Consider the following 22,535-nt stretch of genomic DNA (forward strand, 5'->3'; position numbering starts at 1 on the left):
TGGGGCCAGGTCTGAATGGCGTTGTATAGCTTGTATTGGAATTTGGAATCATCGAAATTACAACAAACTGAAACGTCTTCATGAATATCACAAACGATTTTTTTTTTAAAACGGACACAAAATGGGAACAAGGGACTACATAAACATGGGAACACAAAAAAAAAGAAAACGAGAAAGCTCACGTATTTGTTCACAATTAAAAAATTAACCTTATCCTTGATTAAGCGCCATGTTCATCTTGAGACTTGTCCTTCATGGTCTCATTGGTGTGTGTTTTTCTTCAATGTCGTCAAGGTACATGCTGCTACGGTACTACGTGATAAGGGAATCTCCGCTTGGACGACTATGTAGAAAGAAAGAAAAAAAAATCACGTTGCAGCAGTGAAAAGAAGAACTGACAGAAAACAAACTTATTTCGCACATAACAACCTGTTTTAACGCAAGGGATCTAAATTCCACAACATTGATTTGGAAATAGGCAAAAAGTTGGACATAACATGTTTTGATTTTCAGTTTATCATTTGTGAAGTAGACAATTCTCGTCAACATCTAAATTCCATGAATATTGAATGATATAGAAGAAGATCACTCATTTGACAGTTTAACGCAAGGGATCGAAATTCCATAACATTGATTTGGAAATAGGCAAGAAGTTGGGCATGATTTTCATGTTATCATTGTGAAGTAAACAATTCTCATCACCATCTAAATTCTAACAATGATATAGAAGAAGATAACTCATTCGACAGCTGATATGCCTATATATATATATATATATATATATACGCCCTCGCCCTCCATGCAGGGTCATCATCACAATTAGAGATTGATGGCTTTTTTTTGCGTGAGGGATAGGCCTAAACTAATAGGCTCGTTTTTGATTGATGGACGTTGATGTATTGGATTGTATGGTTGACGTTCATCGTGACACACACACACGCACCCACACACCAACAAAAAATTGTGCCATCTATGACCATTTCTACCAATACCATCATCACCAAGCACGAATTGAATGGTTATCATGGTAACTGAGTGACAGGAGGTGACTCCTCCTCCTGGCTAGTTCCTCCATTGAGAAGATACCTTCAAACATTAATGACCCCAATCCCAATCGATGACTGATCTAACTGAGATGTTTCTAAATGTATCACCCCAATTACAGCATGTTCTCTTCCTCTCGCTCAGCTCAATAATCACCAAATACCAGATTCTCAATGATCTAATGATTCAATATGAATCACGCATTTCCTTGCAGCAGGTTCTAGATTGGTTACTGAATTTGATGAATTGAAGTACATGTCTAATGGGGGCAATCGTCATTCTGTAGTAACCTTGTACCATGGGAAAGTAACATGAAACTCATCAATGGCCCTGCTTTATTTCTATGGTAACCTCTTTTAACACCAGAGACCCACATGAAAATCATCAATAGCCCTAGTTTATTTCTATGATAACCTCTTAATGTCAGAGACCTTCGTGAATTATCGATGGCCCTCCTTTATTTCTCAGGAACCTCATAACATTGGAGACATACATGAAATCCATCAATGGCCCTGCTTTATTTCTATGGTATTTCTATAGTATTTCTAAGGTAATCATCAGAGACAGTCATACATGGAATTCATCAATAATTGTCCAGATACTGTAACTTGGTAACGGTTAAATCCATGATGATCTAACTCTGCTGTCCATGATAATGCTTGGGATGGCATGCATACGGAGTGGAAGACAGTCATCAGGGTCGGATAATGAGCAATAACAGATTAGCATGGTCATGACTGTAGAGCGGTAATTACGTGAAGGAGTTCAACAAACAGACCATTACACACCGTGAATCATTCGGGCATGCCGCATTCATGGTGTTTTCCAGAAAACAAACAATAACACCGACCTGTGATTTCTTGTAAAAGATCCAAAGGTTTTGTTCAATTTCAATCTCGTTAGCACCTAAATTCAGAAACCCGAAACACGCTGAAGAGACAATGTGTGTGCTTTTTCATTTGAAAAGCTAGAGTTTGTTCAACATTAGTCTCGTTATCAACAAAATACAGACAAAAAATGAACATTTGGGGGAAAATTTCGTGTATACATTCTGAGTTTGTCCATTTTTAAGTTCGTCAACACCTAAATGAAGAAAAACAAAGCACAAAGGTAACAACCTGACTTCTTGCAAACATTTACCGGTATCATTTGTTTTCATTCTCGATCTTGCCATAGGTCTCTGGAGAAACAACCTGTGATTTCTTCTACAGATCTAAAGATTTTCCATTCTAGATTTTGTTTTCATCAAAATGCAGTAAAGCGGGAGCATTTCGGGGGGAAATTAGCCTGTTAAACACGCGTTTGAATATTCATAACGACCGATATACCACAGGGGAGAGATTGCCTGAAGCATGGAGCTACCATTAGTAGCTTCTCGCCTAGAGGTATCACGATTTTATTCTTCCGTGTGAAGTCAGTTTGTGCATCAGGTCCCCTTGAAGGTACCCCAAAGGAAGGGATGAACTGATCCATGAAATGCTACTCTAAAATGATCGCATAACCCCTAAGTGCAAATGTCGAAGGTCTCAGCTCTTCAGAAGTCAAGGCATTTCCCTCATACTGAAAATTGGACCACTCGTGACACCCCCGTCCAAAGGAACAAAAAGACAACTAGAAACCTTACATTTAATAGTCAAAATTGGTCTATAGAGACGTTCAGAATATAGGGATGGATTGATTCTTGAGATGCTACACTAAAATGATCTTATAATCCCTGGGTAGAAGCTATTCAGAAGTCAAGACATAACCTTCATTTCACAGCTCAAATGATAGGATTAGAAATTAGCTCCTTACCATTCAAAGTGGCATAATAAAGTCTTTTCTGTCCACAGTGCTTAAAGTTATTGGATAATGACTCCTTAACCTTGAGTATACTTCAATCGTCTTTGGAGCAAGATTGAAATCATAGAACCTTCAGATTAACTTCGGTTCAGAATCCATTTTCTTATAGGATATAGGATTTCCTATGTTGCTAATAATTATAACATTATATCATTTGTAATACCCTATCCAAGGGGGAAAACAATTACCAAATGGAAGAAAGAAAAGACGTGAATGGGTTTCAAGTGCAGTCAATAAAAGTGCGAATGAACTAGAAATTTATGAAGAGACGCATTCTTAACCTCTGTTTGGGTTTTAGGCCGATATCACAAGCCATAATGAAATAATCCATTTTCAAAAGGGATACATGAGATGACAGCAATACGCTATAAGTAATTATATTTTGCCGCTAATTTAGTTAAATACGTTGGTCACAGTGGCGTTCACTGCCATTTTATGCCGTCTCAGTGTTCGGGTCTTTACAAATTGGTGTTGACTTTGACAGTCGTTCTAATCACCCGTTTAAAGTTGAAAACATGCCTTGAATGGCTCAATAGTGTAATGACCTTCTCCCAACGGAAACGTGCTGCTCGTATTTTGTAAAAATGAGTCTACTCGAACTTCAAAATACAAACAACTGACAAAATGGCGTCTTAACTGGCGCTTTGTCACAAAGGAATACTGGTACTCATTCGGCTGTGAAGTATATTAGGCGCTATTTACATGAAGAAGGTGACTCTTTTTGTGTCATTTTTAGCTCATTAAAGATTTATTTTGGAACGAAATCTCTCGGTAGACAGCCAAGAGCACGGATTTGTTGGTTCAGAAGGAAGGACCAGCATTGTATGGCTTCTTTGGGATCAACTGGCGCCTAGCAAGTGAACAGGATGTAAGGGTTTTTTGAAAGCATGTTTGAAAGTACTCTGATCATGCCATTTTCAATCTTTGCAGCTGAAAAAGCAAATTGATTTTTTTTTTTTTTTAATTGAACCGGACAGAAGAAGAACAAAGCAGAGAAGAAAAAAAAAATCCTGGAAGACCTCAATTGGCAGAGCTTTTCAAACATTTAACAATTTCCAAAACAAGAAATAAAGATAAAGTTTCAAAACTTTCAGACTTGTCGGGAATGCAACACCATCATGAACATGTTCGGACATAATACTGTTCAATCTCTCTATAAAGAAAGGATTTCCGCAGAGAAGCCGGTTCTTTTACAAGAAATTTGTAAATGAGAATACTTGTAGTATGTAACCAGCAACATGTAATAGTTTAAATATGCATGCTCATTCCCTTTTCTGAGAATAAAACGCTTTATAGATTGACCCTAATCACGTTAGATGCTTATTTGCACTTTCACAAACTTTGTAGATGTGATATCACATTCCACGAAAGTATTTTTAAAAAAAAGTAATAATAGTAAATGAATGAAAAGTACATTTACACGTGCCTGGGTGAAATCGACTTCGCTCCTGGAATTTACTCATCACCCCATGTCATCTATAATAATAATACGCTAAGGCTCCGCGGGGGGCGCGACGTCTCCGCCAGCCTTTGTATTCTATTGTTTTTTAATGAGATCGCCGACCCAAGTTGGTGCGGCTATCTCCTCCTGAACCCTGCCCTCGGGGTACCCGTGCCCGGTGCCATCGTCCGCGGGAGAGTCTACTCTGTGGAATTGGCTATACTCCGCCAGAGATCCTCCTCCGTGTCGACGTCCAGGGCGAAAACAGACGCGATATGCATAATGCAGGATATGCGTGACGACAGAGATACCTCATGGATATTCAACATTGCATCCGTAGACACACGACCGATGACTATCCGTATAAAATTGTATACACAAAAATCGGTCGTAAAAAAAACTCGAACCATATTCCATACCTTACCTGGCTTACCATGTCGCACGCAAGTACGCCAAAACACGTACATTTTCGCAGTTGCGAGATCGAGACGGAGCGTAGGGCTCGAGTTTTTGGCGGTCGATTTTGTTTCGGTAGAAGCTGAATCTAGACCATGAACCACTAAACATCGCGAAACTGCAATCAATTTCCATCACGAATTCACGATTGCTGCAATATTATAAAGTTTCCATAAATAGAGGTATGAAATTAAAGCCTATTTTGTGATGTTCTCGCCATGTTTACGTAATTTTGATAATCATTTCTTCAAAGTAAAGAAAATCAGACAAAATCACCGTAACTGACAGTGCATTGCCACTGTGTAGTGTGTGTGAGATGAGCTGAGTTGCAGTTGAAAGTGTGTGAGTTGAATTCGAGTCGAAGAGATTTGACACTTTGAAATTGTTATCTGTTGGTTTGCATCATTATTGCCGCGATTTCAATATAGTTTCGTGAATAGATTTACGAAACCTGAGCTTAGAATTAGTAAAAGTATTACTAGACTCTAATGTCTACGTTTTTAAAAGACTGTTTGATTTTCCTGTGAAAATTTTACTTTGAAAAATGATTATCGAAATTCATGGTCAGAAATAATCACAATCTAGGGTCTATTATGTTACAGTTCTTGCATCAAATCAATGCATGAAAACTTAGTTATTGAACTAGAAAAATGTTTTTTTTTTTTTTAAATAGGCAATTATGAAGTAGGAAGCCTGAAACCTAATAGCCTACTAAACAAATCTCAACAAAGTGTAGGCCTATCCTTATATGAATTAATGAAAAAGTAGCCCCAGAAAAAAGAGCCCCCGAAAATTTCCCTAAAATTTGAAATGGAGCCCCCGAAATGAAAAACTTAATTTTTTGCCTGCGCACCCCCTCTAGAATCCCGCGGATTTCCGCGGGTCCTGAGTTGAGTGTATATATAATATAGGCGTGGGGTCCACGGGTTTCAAGGGGCCATAAACCCCCAAAAGCTCGGGGGTTACGTTTTTCAAAGTTGGGGGGGGGGGGGAGAGATCAGATCGCAGCGAGTTGAGTGTATATATAATATAGGCGTGGGGTCCACGGGTTTCAAGGGGCCATAAACCCCCGAAAGCTCGGGGGTTTTAGGCGTATAGGGTCAGATGAGCATATTTTTAATACTTTATTTGTGACACTTGCGGGTCACTAATTGGCGTGAGGTCAATACGTAGAGTTGCGTAGTGTTGCGTAACAACTACGCTGGCCTACGTTACTATAAACTGAGGGACGGAAAGGGGTACGCAAGATGAACGAAAACAATTCAACCTGTTTCATTTTTTTCGCCAGCCTACGCATAACCTACGCAGGGACTATTTCCCCATTAATACGCAGCCTAATTTCTGCGTAGTCGGTACGCCACACTACGGAACTCTACGCAGTTCCAGTGGCTTAAAGAATAACTACCGGTACAGTTGCATCGTTTTTTTAATTTTTATATAAGGCCAAATTAAAAAAAAAACATGTTTAGCTTCCTGTTTTTTTGAAAAATGGGAAGGAGGAGGCCCTTTTTTTTTCTTTTTATTTTCTTTCAAAATGGCCGCTCCGTACATTTTTCCTGACATTCAGGCCATTTTTCAAGATGGCGGCCAACAATTTTTTTTTTTCTTTTTTAAAATCAGAAATACATTTTAGCAGTGCTTTTCATGTTTTTTTTCTTTCAAAAAAAAATAAATAAATAAAAAAAAAAAAAAAAAAAAAAAGGAGGCGGCCCCCAAAAAGGAAGCAGGCGGGGACGCTGTTTTTTTTTTTCTTTCTTTCAAAAAAAAAAAAAAAAAAAAAAAAAAAAAAACTTTTCAAAAAATTTCAAAAAAAAAATAGGAGGCGGCCCCCAAAAAGGAAGCGGGCGGGGACGCTTAACATGTATATTTCTTAATGGCCTGAATGGCAAATAAAGTTCTTGGTGGTTTCCCTCTAGGATCCCGCGGATTTCCGCGGGTCCTGCTAGTCCGCTTAATAATAGTACAGCTATAATGACGTCATTAACTTCTTAACTGATGACTCGCTCGATTCGAAAGATTGATTTTTATTTAATCTGTACAATGAGAATTCCTCTAATAGATTTCTTCCGTTAATGAAGTGAAAGAGATTGTAGATTGGCAATGATAACAAGGCTCCCTGCTGTTGTCTTAACGCAGAAATTTATGGCGAAATTGGTAAACTAAAATAAATATGCATCTACGCCAATCTGATATCATTCAGTACAATTAATTCCTTATCATTCTATAAAAAAACGCCAGTTTAAGATCAAACATCCCTATTAGTGGTATTTATAGGACAGTTTGACTTGTGGACCCTATCAAAATTGATTTGCAGAATCGATGAGCCACTATTAAAACATCGTAAGTCAACCGGAGACGATTCGTTAAGCCGATCTACCGATTGCCCATTAGACAACTCTGAGTAGCCACAACAATAGTCAGCCATTGTTGCACCAAGAATACCACTTTCACCTCTACAAAGGATAAACATTGATTTTTGAAGAGCTTTACAGGGTGGATTCACAGAGAGAGAGAGAGAGAGAAAGAGAGAGAGAGAGAGAGAGAGAGAGAGAGAGATTGTATAGTCTATGTCAGACGCACTATTAATTCTCCTCAATGAAATCCTCGTAATACTTTTGAATGATTCTAAATACCTCATTAACTGTTTAACGTTTAACCCCTTAATCCTATACATTATAGATCAATAAAGTTATAAACTCTGTTAGGAAGTTTTAAAAAAAAGTTTGTAACTACTTGCATGCCTGTGTACGCTATTAACAGAAGATTGGTGCTACTATTATCATGGTCATTATCAGTGTAGGTCTTTGAAAACTTGGAATAATTATTGTCAAGAAATTGTAACATTTTTCAACAGTAAAGATCATGTCATATAAAACATGTTCATACTTTTGATAGGCAGAAGTAAGGATTGTATCGTAGAAGATGAATACATATGAAGAGAAAACGAGAAAGGGATTAGAAAGCGAAGAACAAATATTGATGGGATAAATATAGAGACTAAGGGGGGGGGGGGGTTGTCCTCCGAATGACTTACCATTCTTCTTTGAGGTTTACATTGGGTGGAGATTACAGGTTATTACACCAAGGCCTAGCCAAATATGTAGGCATGATTGACATTTCTAATTCTTTGGCAAAGTCTGAAGATCTGTTTAATTGTCTCTGTAGATAGCAGTAAGTGGAGGAAGGTATTTCGTAATTAGAAAGAGAGGTAGTTCGTAATGGTTGCAGAATTTCACCATCTTACCCTCGAGTAAGAGAGTAAAAATGGTTGGAGGGACTTCCTTAGACAAACACCGAAAGCGAAAGTCTAGAAAATAGAGGAGTCGGGTGCTTATTTCTACAAATGATGCTCCTTACAAAAATAGATGCAACAGTACAAATTTGCTAACTACCTCCGGTTACCTCATATTATAACCATAGGCTACCAATAACAAACATCCACACTTTTATTTGTCACTGGTCCAGACATATTTTGTTCTCAAACGCGATCGTCATCAGAATTGTTCCAGAATCTCTTCTTTCTGTTTCCAACGAGAGAGGTCAACTACAATATAACGACTCATGAAATAGCACATGATACATGTAGATCCTCTATTCCAGGCTAATGACGTGATACGTCTTTGTTCGGAATCCGTACAAGATTCATCGAAAGGTAGCCGTTACCATGGGCAACCTATAAACAAAGGATAAACTTACCTGGTCTGATGGGGAGTTGGTGTACTGGGTTGCGTTACAGGATAGCCTCGATTGAACGGGGTCCCTGTAGTCTGGAGTGAGAGATGGATCAGAGGATTATGGAAAAACAAGGTACATCTTTCTGGATAGAAGTAGGAAAATGACAGAAAGTATTAAAGAAAGACAGAAGACATACAGATGGACATTTTGAGAGAGAGGGGGGGGGGGAGACGGTTTTAACAGTCATCATCATCAGTTCATTATCATAATAAACATATATTATAATATCATAATAACTACTGTAATGAACAGCATAATGATAATGATACTACTTCTACTACATGTACTATTACCACTACTATTAGAAACAGCAGGAATAATACATTGCCTCCACTGTCCATGAATCGATCAGTTTGGAGTCAGTTTGACCATGGTGTAACTGAGGTTTGAATACGAATATATTGAGAAAATAGGGTCAGCACATATGGGAACGGAAATATACACCAATCGGATTATTCCAAATCCCTTGTTATTTCTGAAAGCGAATAAAAACACATTCGCGTGTCGAATTTGATTTGGGTAAATAAAAAGGAGAGAAGCGGATAAACGGATTGAGTATTTTCCACCACTAAACATTGCTAAGTCCCACTGTGAAATTGATGGGAAATGATGGTTGTTTATCTCTGTGGTTCGGATTCGAGATTTTCCTCGAAGTGTGTAGGAAGATAAAAGTTGGATGATGCCAGAAAAAGCATTTGACTGTCAAGTGGATTTGGCGCCTTATAAATCTTATGTATTATTATTATTTATTAAAAACACACTCGAATCATCAAAAATGCCCCATTTCACACAACCATTTAAACACCACGATTTTACTAACATCACAAGTGGCTCTTTAAGCAACAATTTGTTTAATCCGGGATATTTGGACCGTAGTGTAAAATGGCCTATACAAGAAAATTGGAAATGAGATAAGAATGTAATACAGCAGACATGAAGACAAGCCATATTGAATCCACAATAAACTATTGATTTAAGATACAGATTTTATGACCCAATTATATATGTTGCTTCGCACGAAGGTGTTTGAGTTTCCGTGTCTTTATTGTCTTTAGACTGGTTATGTTTGGAAATAGGTATCGCATAAACAAATTGATGTAATTGTAAAGTCTGGCTGGTATAATTTATTGACGCTAAGGAATCTAAAAGTGGCAGTTGAGTCAATCATAAATCTATTCTAACAATTCTCTATTAACCTTTTAGTTTTTTAAAGATGAACGACACTACCCCCAAAAACTTCATGTAGACTCTCTTTACATATTGATAAAGGAACAAGATATATGTGCTTTTGAATGAGCGATATGTATTTTATGCAGTCAATAAAAATTATTAAAAAAATAAAAAACAAGCCAACGAAAACGCATTTGGGTACCTTACCGAAATGTTTCTATATTCAATCAAGTTACAAGTTCCTTTCATTCCATTTCCATATAATCTAGCCAATCTGCTTATGATTCACGGTTATCGGTCAAGGGACTTGTAAATCTGAAGAATACACTCATTTGCTGCACTAACAACTGCCCCAAAACACACATATTTCAACGATTCGTCAGGGTAATTTCTCTGATTCCCGACGAGGCTTTTAACCTCTCACGGTCCAACGTCAAGTTTCGGTTACCACTCAAACTCGGTAAAACGAGCTCGGTTTGCAAACACCCCCGGGCGCGAAACGCCCCGCGCGCGGTACTACAATAACGCTCCCCGATAATTGATAGAAAATTTGTCACAAATCGTCGAGATGCTTATCATCACGTTTTCTTCATTCTTCTCTTTCTCTCCTATCTTCCAATATCCCCGCCTTTTCTTGTGTTCTGCTTCTAAATTGCTGTCCCGTTCCCCGCTCTTGCTTGTTAGGTATAGTATCCCTTTAATTCAGTTGTTGCCTTTCTTCATCCGTCTTCATTAGCCGCATCATTAAAGGGCATCTTCTATCCTTTCCAAATTGCCTATGTCCATCTCGACCTTATCCCAACCTCTCTCTTTCTCTCTCTATGAAATTTTCTTTCTTTCTTTCCTTTTCTCTTCCTTTCGTATCCCCTCCCTCTTTCTCTCTCTCTCTCACTCTCTCATTATCTCTGTCTCTTCTTCCTTCTCTTCCGTTCCTCTATCTTTCTCTCCCACCTCCTCCCTCCTCCCCTATCCATCCCCATCTCCCTCACATCAGAGGCAAGCCGCACATCCCCTGGTGAGAAGGAACATAAACCGATACGACCGTGTAAATGATTTGTATATAGCTACAAACGTTGACAAATGATTGAATATGATTTGTTGTTGGACGGATTGGTCCCTTGAGAATTCCAGTATGGCAGGATCCTTCTTCAAGCTGGAGGGTGAGATCTTGCCCTTTGATCGAACCAGTTTGCTATACATCTGGTATAAACAACGATTATTAGTCATAACTCCTCTGTATGAAATCTATACATCTACAAAACAGTATATAATATATTTCAATTTCAATTTCAAATTCAGTCATGTTTCCAACAAAACATTACAAATCAATTATAAGCATTTAAAACAAATGTAAGAAATACATGTTGGAACAGTGGACAAAGTTTCTGAGAGGAATATACCCACCATGCTAATAGTAATACTGCCTTTTTCGTGTAGGTACCTGGTACAAATATATTAATTGCGAATTGGTAACGTACTAGGCACCTTGGGTGTACGAGCTAAAGCATTAAGCAAGGGTAATGCTTCCGAAAGCGCGCATAGTAAGCCAAGAGACGTTGTAACAACGTTTAATGAGCTATGAAAATGCATTATTAGAGTAATATCAATTTTTGTCTACATTGTTATGCCGAGGAGAAATTAATCGGCAGCCATCAATCTCTTAATTGCATTGTCAAGGTTGAACACATGATCATGGTTGTAATTAGCTATCATTTGTCAAGGGCATGAGTGACAGTAGTGATGTTGAGTGAATGCACTTTCTTTTTAAAGCATTGCAATCAAGTCCTGCTGGCTAGCGTGCATCGAATAGTAAGGCAGATGTCTCGGTCACAAATGGATGCAAATGAAAATATTTGTTTTAGAATTGGAAATCCGAGTGATCGACGAATAGGGCGAATGGCATTGAAGTTTGACACAAAAGATTGCTCATGTAGGCTGACCTAAGGAGATGGAAAATGGAGAGAGAGAGAGAGAGAGAGAGAGAGAGAGAGAGAGAGAGAGAGAGAGAAAGATAGGAAAACAGAGAGTGAACGAAGCAAGGAGAAAGAAGATGGAGGGAAATTGAGAGGTGAGGAGAAAAAGAGAGAAAGGGAAGAGAAAAGAGAAGAAAGAGGGGAGAAAATGGGGAGGGAGGAGAGAGATAACGATGGACAGAATCACACCGAAATAGGCAGAGAACCAAAGACAAATGGGACAAAGAACGTCCACTATTTTTGAATCTAGAGTTAGAAATCATAAGAGAATGACCACTGGTAATTAGACCGCTTAAAATATCCATTTGTACACTTAGAATCAATGGACACTATACCTGGAAACCGTTGTTACGCTTTTGCATCTAAATTGACCTCGCTCAACAAAAGTTGTACTAACAAAGGAAGAATATTTACGAAATATTTTCATAGAAACTGTCAAATCTACTGACCTATTATGACTAATGGTCAGTTTATAAATAGCCAATAAAATGGTGCGATGTTTGTTAAAAGTTTCTTAATTTGGAGTGCGTATAAAAGCAAATGTCCTTGCCCCTTTTTGTATGTCAACATCTATTACGATGACCATTAGACAATGGAATATATGGAATTAAGGTTAGTTTCTTTGTACTGACCAAATATTAAAAAAATTATTCTCCGCCCACTAATCTATCAAAAGCTTTTTAGATGACCACTATATGAGGGACTATGAGGAATTCAGATTTTTTTCTTTGGTATTGACCTAAATATTATATATTTTGAAGTTCTTTCTCCGCCGACTGGGGTATATTGTCCAGCTGCTGGTCATTCTAAATACATATAATGTTATTGTTTGGAATAAATGAAGTATGGACTAGTCTGACCTAAGCGTGCCATGACACGCGTTCAAAGGGCAGTGTAGCCCTTAAATTTTGTCGTAAGATACAAAATGTGGGTAATTTTTTTATTTCATCATCTTCTTAATTAATTTCTCACTCATATTTATATTATTTGAAGGTGTTCTGTGTCTTTAAAAGACACGGTCAACACTGCTAATATTTCTGAATAAAGACGTTCCGAAGCTTTGTTTTACACTCATGACAACGCGCATCACGATTTACACTATAACATTATTTTGAAAAGTCTCGTATCTCGCCATACCTTTATAATGCAGTTCTCTCCCCACCCCCACCCCTCCATCTCCTCCTCCTCCTTCTTCTTCTTCTTCTACTTCTCCTTCTCTTCTGTTTTTCTTGTACTTCTTCTTCTCCTTCTTCTTGTTATTATTAAGTCTTTTCCTTTTCTTGTTCCTTTCCTCCTTTAATTGAGAAAAATCTCTGCGTAGTGGAAGGAAGCAAAAATTCTGTTAAAAAAACAGAATAGCTGAAATTGCCGGTTTCGATCAATTCGCTAAATTGAGTGGCATTGTGCGTCTATTAACCCATCTTTATCTATCTTCTAAACTTCATAGCTAAATGTCATGTGAATACAGTCTTCCATTAGCCCACATCTGCTATTCAGCGCGTTCTAATTTTGGCGTAATTTCATTCCGCCTGCCCATGATGTCGTGGACCTTTCATACTATTCTCTCGCTTTTGCCATTTTCGCCGTGAAACATTAAAACGATACACAAAGCTGTGCACATAGAGCTTTTTTTTTTACCCAGATTGAGTTCCAACGTCAATTATCGAGCGAAAAGATCCAATATTCATTCATGATCATGACCAAGGTCGGAGTGAATTTTCTCCTTTTTTTTTCTTTTTCTGCGGTGCAAAATTAAAAGCTGTACAAAGCTGCGCCCACAGAGTTTTCTTTACCAAAGAGTTCCAACATTAATGAGGGGGGAAAAGGCATGGTCAAGGGAAAGGTAAAAATAGTGAGACGCCGTGTCGGAAAAACACCCCTCATATCAGTTTTCTTAATCAGATGACAAAGACAGTAAAGGCGAGGATGTGAGGACGAAGAGAGCTAGGAAGGAAAAACAAAGATATAAATGAAGGAACGAGCAAGTGACGCAGGGTTCACTGTCCGCTTTATCTATATGCCATCCCTGGCATGCTTGGGGGAACCGCCGTTGAAGACTTTGAATGACACAAACAAGAAATACTACTTCGAAATCATCACACGCTCGGAGTCAACGAATGCAAAGAGTCAATTATTATGGGATTAAAGCCGATGCGAATGGAAATGAAGAAACGGTAGGAGGTATAAGAGGCGGGGAATTAGCAACGAAGGCGCCGTTTGATTTTGCCGACTGACGTATGCCAAACGTTTCGATGAGGTCTCTGACAAGTTTCTGACAGGTACCCAAGACCGCCAGAATGAAAGGTTGATGGCAATGAGTGCATGCTGAAGAAATGCTAATTTGACGTTTCGAAAGGTGCGTTATTTCATTTGTGAGAAACAGCTATTATGAAGTTGTTGTCATGGTTATTCATCTTAATGAGAGAAAGGAAACATGACAATAAATGGGAGATGCATGCACGGAGAGAAGAAAAAAGGGGAAGAAATAGATGTAACGATGGGAGGAAAAAGAGGATAGAAAATATTGTGGGAAACGAAACATAAGGCAAGAACCAGAATAGATATGCTTCGCATTAGTTATACCGGATAATTAGTATGATATTGTGGGATTAGGAATCAAATCCTTCGCGGGAGATTAATTAGTGTCTACTACTAGTCTAAGCAGAAGATACCGATTCTGTGTCGCCAGTTATGTAACGGGTGACAGCAGTCTGTCTGCTTGGACTAATGAGGTAGATAGAGCAGGCGTGATATGTAATTAGGAAATATTATAAACTATTTACAGCAATTAGACATGAATATTTTCCATGCTTAAAAGTGCAGTTCAGGGTTGAAGAGGGGTCCTCGAAAAAACGAAGTCCACTCGAAAAGTCATGTAGCTTTCTCGTTTTATGAACACGATGGAAAAAGATATATGAACTTGTACATACTTTCGCTGATGGCAAGAGTTTTACAATTTGGTTAATCAATTCTTTATGAGTTCTATTTTATATATGACATTGCATAAAGGCAGGTTTGTGAAGGTTTCTTCCCGGCAGCCTGTGTAGACAATTATCGAAAAATAACTATCACGTTTTATTTGATATTGATCGAAATATCTGACGTACGAATACATTTTTTAATTATGATGATTGAACGATATCTTTTTATGCCAATTAAGCATGTCAAACTGAGCGTGTCCTAATTGGCCAATAATCAATATCGATTTCTTCAACCGACCATCTTTGACGCTTGTTCTTGGGACTCTCTCTCTCCTTCTCTCTCTCTCTCTCTTTCTTTCTCTCTATCTCTTTCTCTCTCTCTTTCTCTTTCTCTCTCTCTCTCTCTCTCTCTCTCTCTCTCTCTCATTATCCATCTATACCTATCTATATATCTATCTCTCATTGCTATCACTCATCTAATAACATACGCTTCCGAAATGGATCGATAATAATCAAAAATTTGACTATTTTTGTTTGTGTGTGTGTGCAAAGACGGGAACGTAAGGCAATTGTCATGAATAGCTTTATAGTGGAGTGTCCATCTGGTATATATAAGATGTTGATTATGATAAGCTAAATATGCACCCATGCGCTTAATTTTATATCTCTTTTGTGCTCCCAGCCCATTTCAGTTTGTCCCAGAACAATGTTTTGCTAGTAAGGTTTGAAAGGGGGCCGGTTTTGTACGTGGTGTATCTATAAAGATCTCAAAAGTAACAGACAGTTGACCATAACGCGGACACGCCAAAAAATGCCAAACCGGAGCCTGGCCGCGATGTTACCAAGGGCAACTACGCTTTACCGGCAGACATGCCAAGCCCCAAACATTCCAAAACGAAGTGTGATCTTTTGGCGTGTTTTGGCGTGTTTTGGCGTGTTTGGCAAGTATAACCGCTCGCAGTTGTAACATCGCGATGTTAGGCACGTGACTTCCGGCACTTCCGGATTGTTACCCGCGCTCTTTTAAACCACGACGTTCTTCCCGTGTGATATTTATAGCATTTCCATCGTCGCGCGTGTTATCCGTTCATTCAGCTCCGTTTGTTCCAATTCCGTTAACTCATCCTTTATTCAATCTTCGTTATTCCCGTCTGGCCATATCTGTCTAGTAGTAGTATTTGAGTGTTTTGTTAGATTAATTAATATGGAAGTGAACAATTCCCATTGGACTGATGATGAGATGAAGTTCTTGATTTCGATGTGGAGGCAGGGAGAGCTCCTCCACCAGACTTCCAAGCGTCCCTGCAAACGTGGGGAAAAGGGCTTCAGAGAAATGAGTGAAAGCATGAAATTAACAATTAACAACGATGATTTTCTTAACCTTCCCATATCGTTTTTACTACTAGATTTCGATTGAATTTGGGAAAACTGAATCAGCAGCCGTAGTCCGTACTTCGTAACTTATCCACTCTTGCCTCAAATACTACACGCGAGATAAACAAAACATATCGCATGCATGCGCATGGGATGTATCGCTATTTAGCTAGCTATAGCGCTAGCTGGAAATTGCGCGCGCTAAAAATCTTATAGCAGGCCGGGGTCAAAGGTCGGGAAGACTGCACATGCGCATTACCAATTCTCTCCCCTCTATATGTATCTCTATCTCTACCCCTCTCTCTCTCTCCCTGTCTACGTCCCCCTTTTGCATCATGTATCTGCATCATCTTCTCATACCTACTCTCTCACTCACAATGACATTAACATCTTCAATGTACTAAAAACTTAGTACCCCATAGAAAAAGGAACATGCTCTATACCCTTCTCTCCGAGCATCAAACAATGTTCTAAAAATGTTAAACAGATCCGATTTAACCTCTTTGCGGGCAAGACAAGAGCACTTGTTGGCGACCGCTACCAGTTATAAACGGAAAGCTACCGCCCTTTTTACCCTCCCCTCTTTTGTTACCCCTCCACTTAACCCTGCTCCTTAAGATGTTTGGTTAAGGTCTGAGGGTTTCATTTTTAGACATTTAACTGTGCTGAATCTCTTTCTCTTTGTATTTTGAGTTCAAACCACGTGGTCTTTCTTTTTTAAAATAAATAATCTAGCTGGAGCTCTTCCGGACCGTCTAAGTTTGCAAACGGAATGTAGCTTTATAAACTTGGTAAATTATTTTACTTTAATCTGGTTGTATATCTATAATACACTTTGAGTCCATTGTAAGTTAACAACTGCAGCTCATATAAAAGGGTTTCTTTTGTTTAAAATGAAATTCATGATTAGGATCGCAAATAAAAGAAGATCATTTATAAAACTAATTATGATATAAGTTGTGTCATGCGATTTGTTTTGTTTTAAACTTCATTTCTATTTCTATTACAGCTTCCTTTTTATTCGTATAACAAATCCTATAATAATTTTGGAACCCGAAAACGCCAGATCTTATTCAAAGGGTTAATGGTAAGAAAATTCTGCCCAATCTCGCCGAAGCGCGTCTTCAAAATTACATGCAAATGGATAAAGCTCCCTTCATTATCCACGTCGCGTACCAGGTAATCAACGCAGACGACACTCTCGAAAGAAGAAGCGGGGGATATCGATTTAACAATATCTTCGCTGTCAGTTCTCCTTCCGCATTCCATTATACCGCCTGACATACAGCCACCTCATGATGCTAATGTCATTCCGACTTGCTTGTCGATGTCGCTTCGTTCATTTCAAAAACTTTCCCGCGTTTATTACATGCATTTAGTGACGTACATTACAAGATGTACAAGTGCGCCCGTCAAACTTCGAGTACCGAGTTATCCGTCAAACCACGCATGCGCATCTCTTTAGGTAAAAGCAAATTATTCTTACATCTGTCCCTGGCTTTAACCATAGTCGCAAACGTCAGACGGTATGAGCTCTCTTGTTCATCAAAATAGTTAATCTTTCCACCGACTACCACCCCACACATAGAAGAGTTGCTTGGAAAAGCGACTTCACATGATGGTTGCGTTTCACTTCAGATTAATATATCTTGACTTTCGTGAGAGTTTCTTATTCAAGCAATGAAATCTGAATCAATTTTCTGTGAAAATGACTGTCATTTTAATATATAAGAATCATTATGTAACAGTTATGGTAAGATTGTGTGTATAACCAAGTTTGCATTAGTTCGTGATATAGCCTGATATAAGGACGTGTGTACGAGTGGCATAAATCTTCCGGAAAGGACTCACTCTGTGAGATGTTAGTGATATCTCTGACGAGAGTACATGAGACAGAAAAGGTTCATGCTGAAAAGTGACAGAAAGAGATGGAAAGAGATGTGAAGAGATGGAGAAGGATAGAGTGTTCGGTGTATACATTACATGTCACGGTGTGTTACATGGCACATACGCCCAAATGAAGATGTACGGTGTCTCTAAAGGTCAAGTTCTCACTTCTAGATTCCCCTGCGTTTACTTTTATTTTATGGTATTCATGTAGTCCGAATGATAAAATACATACCCAGCGTTCAGTGGAACTAGATCTCGCCCACGTATACTTCACTTTTTCGCTCTACCTGTCCGCTCGTGTTAGGTGTGCGATAGATTACAGTGTTACCCCCCCCCCCCCCCCCCCCTCCGTCTTAAAGAGAAGCTTCGTTTCTGGTAAGTAGCTGAAGTGTTTGGACCAAACAGCAAAGCCATTATGTGTTTGTAGTCCTATATCCCTATTTCTGTGTACTAAATTAACTGTGCTTTACATCAACAATGCAATAATTCGATAATTACAAAACCTCATAGTATATACCAATTCTTGAGTACTACACAATCAACCGTTCCAAATTGCTTCCAGACAGTTTCTTACAAAATCTTATAATTGCCTGACCAGAACGCAACTTTATCTTTAAAGAAAAGACAGAGCTAATCTATAATTCAATATCAATACATGAATGCGGTCAACAGTTTCATTTTACGAACTGGAACAAGGTTGTATGTGGGTCATTATAACAAACATCTTAACCCCTCTTCCGCAATTATGTCTCCATTTCATGAATATGATATTGATTGTTGAACCCAGCGGCAAGAATAATCATAGATGTACTCACTGATGGCATGTATTAAAGCTGTATATCACAGACATAAGTTGCTGACGTCGCTAAGTAGTGTTCATATACCTTCCCAATAACACCTAGAGGGGTGTAGTATTATTATACTTCATGGATAAAGCAAAGAGCAAATTTTTCAATTTTGTGAAAAAAGAGATGTCATTAATTCGAAATCGAGTCCTTTGTTGGTGTTTCTTTTCTGAAGCCGTCCGGATCGAAAACAGTCGCGATTTTTCATAAACGCGTATAGCCTGGAGGATGATATATAACTATAGTACGAGGGTAGAACGTAATTTTGAGTCGCAAAGCTTGAGGAATAGAGGATATTGCTTCATCATCGGTTTAGCCAGCACGTGATTTAAGTGAAAATAGTGCATTTAAGGACATTGTCTGGAAGGAGCTTCACTGTGCAATTGAAATGCATGATGAAATTCGAATGTATAAATCCTACCCGTAAATTCTGTTGTAAACTCGTAGGGTTTGCCGTTTGCATGCTCTTCCCCTACTCCTCTAGTACAGTTTTACAGCTTGTGAGAACGTTGATAAAGATTCAAACTGCCCCCTTCCTCCCCCCCCCCCCCCCCCAACAAAAAAGATAAACAAATAGATCCTCAGGTGTAACAAAATAGTAGAAAATCTCCAAACGTTCCTTGAGAAATCATTTGTTTTCTTCTAGCAACAGCGATATTTCGCGGGGAGGGGTGTCACACCCAACCCCCTGTTGCAATGCACCTGCGGGTTATAGCTACCCCTCGTTCCCCCTACGGTATACCTGGATGACCCACCTGTTAGTGTTAGTAGGTCCATGGTGTTACTTGACGCGTTTTCCCACTCCCCCATTGATCTTAAAACAAACCGCACCGTCTCGCGGTTATCAAATTCACCACTTCAGACAACCGATTCCTTGAAACCTTAAAAGAAAGAATTACTGACCTAAAAAGGAAAACGATAAGTAAGAAGAAGATTTCATGAGATTTTTGTTCTTGTCCCACGGGTTTCTCTTTCTTTGCTTACGTCTCATTGTGCAAACACGATTTCACAGGCTGTTTCTTTCGTTTGTGTTTTCACCGTATCACACCTTTTTATGCCTCAATAATTGTCACTCCTGTTTGATTTACATCGAATGCACTTCCTGAGCTTTGTACAAAATGAAAATGATTGACAGAAATGGAGGGCGTAACCAGGGTAGATTAGATCAAGGGGCGACCGATCATCTAATAAATCGTCATATTTTCATATTCGGAGGATAGCTTACTCCTGAACTGTCTGAGTTTACTACTTGCACCCTGGGGAAACCACGCCTCGGACAACCTAGAACAGCCACCCCTAGACTACATCCGGTCCCGGACAAAATACTCCCTATACAAATACCTCTTGGCACAATAAACTCCAGGACAACTACCTCCAACTGACTAGATATTTGTTTGAGGGTATGAACTGGATTTTGTTTTTAACACGTTTCAACTTTAAAGCCGAAGTTGGTTGTCCCAGTGTCCGGGTAGGTTGTCCCAAAGATATCTCTTTGGTTGTCCTAATGTCTTAACAACACTAAATTGGACTGAATGATAAGGGGTAAAGTTACCCCACCCCACCACCACCTCCCACTTCCTCCTCCCCTCTCGAGACAGAATGGGCTCGTCTTATCAACGTCCACGCGTTTCAAGATCCCCTCGCCCAATATGCTTTCCTCCGCCAATCCATATACGATTTTCACAACCATATTGCATTTTGCATTCTGATATCGAGTTACATGGGGGGTGAGGCTTTACCCATGCGCTGGTGTGTTTACAATTGGGGATAGCTTATCTCGCTGATACCACTGTATCGCTCAAAATGAATTATATTATTGGAATCTTTATTACGTTTGGTTAATGGTAGGAACGCAGCAAACTCGAATCAAGTGCGTGGTGTAGTTTACCGAAGGGTGGTAAAAAGGAATGGCTCATGAATAACATAATAACGGTATTGAATATCAATATTAAACTGCATTTAATAACATTTGTTAAAGTTTAACACTTTGTAGATACTTTGAATATTCCAGTTTAGCCTTCACTTCAATGCGGATTAATTGTTATGTTGCCCCTGGTAACTTAATTTCATATCAATGTGCACCATCTCCACTCCCTAATGAGTGTTCAACTTATAATTTACACCGTCCGCATGCAGAGCAGTGACGAAGTTAATCACAAATGCTTTCGACAATCCTCAATCGTATACAAAAATTGTCTTGGTTATTTTTCATAATTAATGTGGGACACCGTAGACTTTATGAGTGAAACAGATATAGTGCACTTGGCAGTGAGCATAGATTTGAAGAGTGCATGAAATAATATAAAGCATGAAAAAAGGGTTCGACTGCCTGTATGAAAAATGGGGTTCATGGCAATGAACTAGACCAGAAATGTGTGATGTTTTGACCCCTGAAGTTCACTTTTATGTGCTTAGGGAGCTTAGCTAAGTGGCTACATTGGATTACAGACAAACCGCAGCTAGGCGACAACTCTTAACCCAGACTTGCCTTTCCGCTTCAGGCCCACTTTGTCAAACAATTACAGCAACTATCTCAACATATCATTCCTTCAAAAGAATAATTCTTACCAGTTATTGGAGCTGATATATTGGTATTCCCTTCAGGGTAAAACACACAAAGAAAACAGCGTGCGAGTCTCGTGTAGTATTGATATAAGAATTTTGAAATATCTCTTATTGAGGAAAAAGGGGTAAGCTCGACATCATGCGGTGGGGTGACAAATTTATCGGCGGTCCAGCCCCCGCTCCCCCACCGGGTCTGCCCCATTCATCTTTTCACGCGCTTGCGGCAGACTGGGTAAACATTGGGAACGGATATAAAGGATTGGGTCTTTTTTCCCTTTCATTCATCATTTTGAGGGTGATTCGTCCTCTAATCCCGCCCCTCATTTCTACTTTTGAAAAGCATATGGATCTATTTCTGAAACACCCTCTACAACAAAGTGCAAAGGGGGTCGGTCGTTAAGCTATACAAAAATGCGCGTTGGGGAGGATTGAGGTGTGATTTGGATGTAGATGATGGGACAGATGAAACACGATTATCTTCCAAGTTTACTTCAATTAGACACAAACCCCTGCTGTGAATTAAAGCGGTAAATTTAGGTACTCCTAACTGAAGGCCAGTCATCATTATCTGCATCCCTTGGTAGCACTACAGCTACATAAAGCAGGTAAGAAACATACGCAGATAGCATAGAAACAGTTTTAATGTCTCTTAGTGCATTCTCCCACAGAAATGTTATTATAGACCTACTGTACTATAAAAGAGGATTGGATAACCTCTTTTCCAAACTGACCTTTAGCACTTTCTGTCATTCTGTCGACACCCGTGTTGCTATTTCAGCCCCTCAATCCAAACTCCAACGGTCATACTCAACACCCCTACCACCTGTATATACCGAGATGCAAATCACTTCTTACGAAGTTGCTCTAATTTTAGCAACATCCAAACTCCAAACCTGATACCCATGTCATGAACCAAGCAATAAAGACATTCATTGTCGTGGAAGACAGATTCATATCAAATTTGGCAAAGTCTAGTGGTTCTATATTTAGTGCGCAGGGTAAATTTAGAAAGTATCAGGCATCATCTTTCGTCATTACGTCAGAGCGTCGGGAGTATTGTGTCTCAGTTGCAGAGGTTATGTTCACATGAGAACGTCGTAATTCTAAAATGGAAGTTCGCGAACTGTCGAAGTTATTAATTGTTCCACTAATAACGACTTAAGTTCACACTTGACTGAAACAAGCATTCAAAGTTTCAGTCTCCAAGCCGGGCAAGCGGTATCGGATATTTCACATACAAGATGGTGTATATTGTATATCCTCGAAGTTAATGGCGTCT

The 22,535-nt window shown here is 39.0% G+C and overlaps 1 long non-coding RNA gene across 1 annotated transcript; it reads right to left on the reverse strand.

Moving 5' to 3' along the window:
• Positions 1 to 232: 232 nt before the first annotated feature.
• Positions 233 to 22,071, reverse strand: LOC115926693. The gene is made up of 3 exons (XR_004065218.1): positions 21,988 to 22,071; positions 8,480 to 8,550; positions 233 to 343 (listed from the first exon to the last, which is right to left on the reverse strand). It is a non-coding gene; the product is annotated as an uncharacterized LOC115926693 (long non-coding RNA).
• Positions 22,072 to 22,535: the final 464 nt, after the last annotated feature.

Source organism: Strongylocentrotus purpuratus, unplaced genomic scaffold (genome assembly GCF_000002235.5).
Source record: "Strongylocentrotus purpuratus isolate Spur 01 unplaced genomic scaffold, Spur_5.0 spur5_scaffold_2, whole genome shotgun sequence".
NCBI classification, from domain to species: Eukaryota; Metazoa; Echinodermata; class Echinoidea; order Camarodonta; family Strongylocentrotidae; genus Strongylocentrotus; species Strongylocentrotus purpuratus.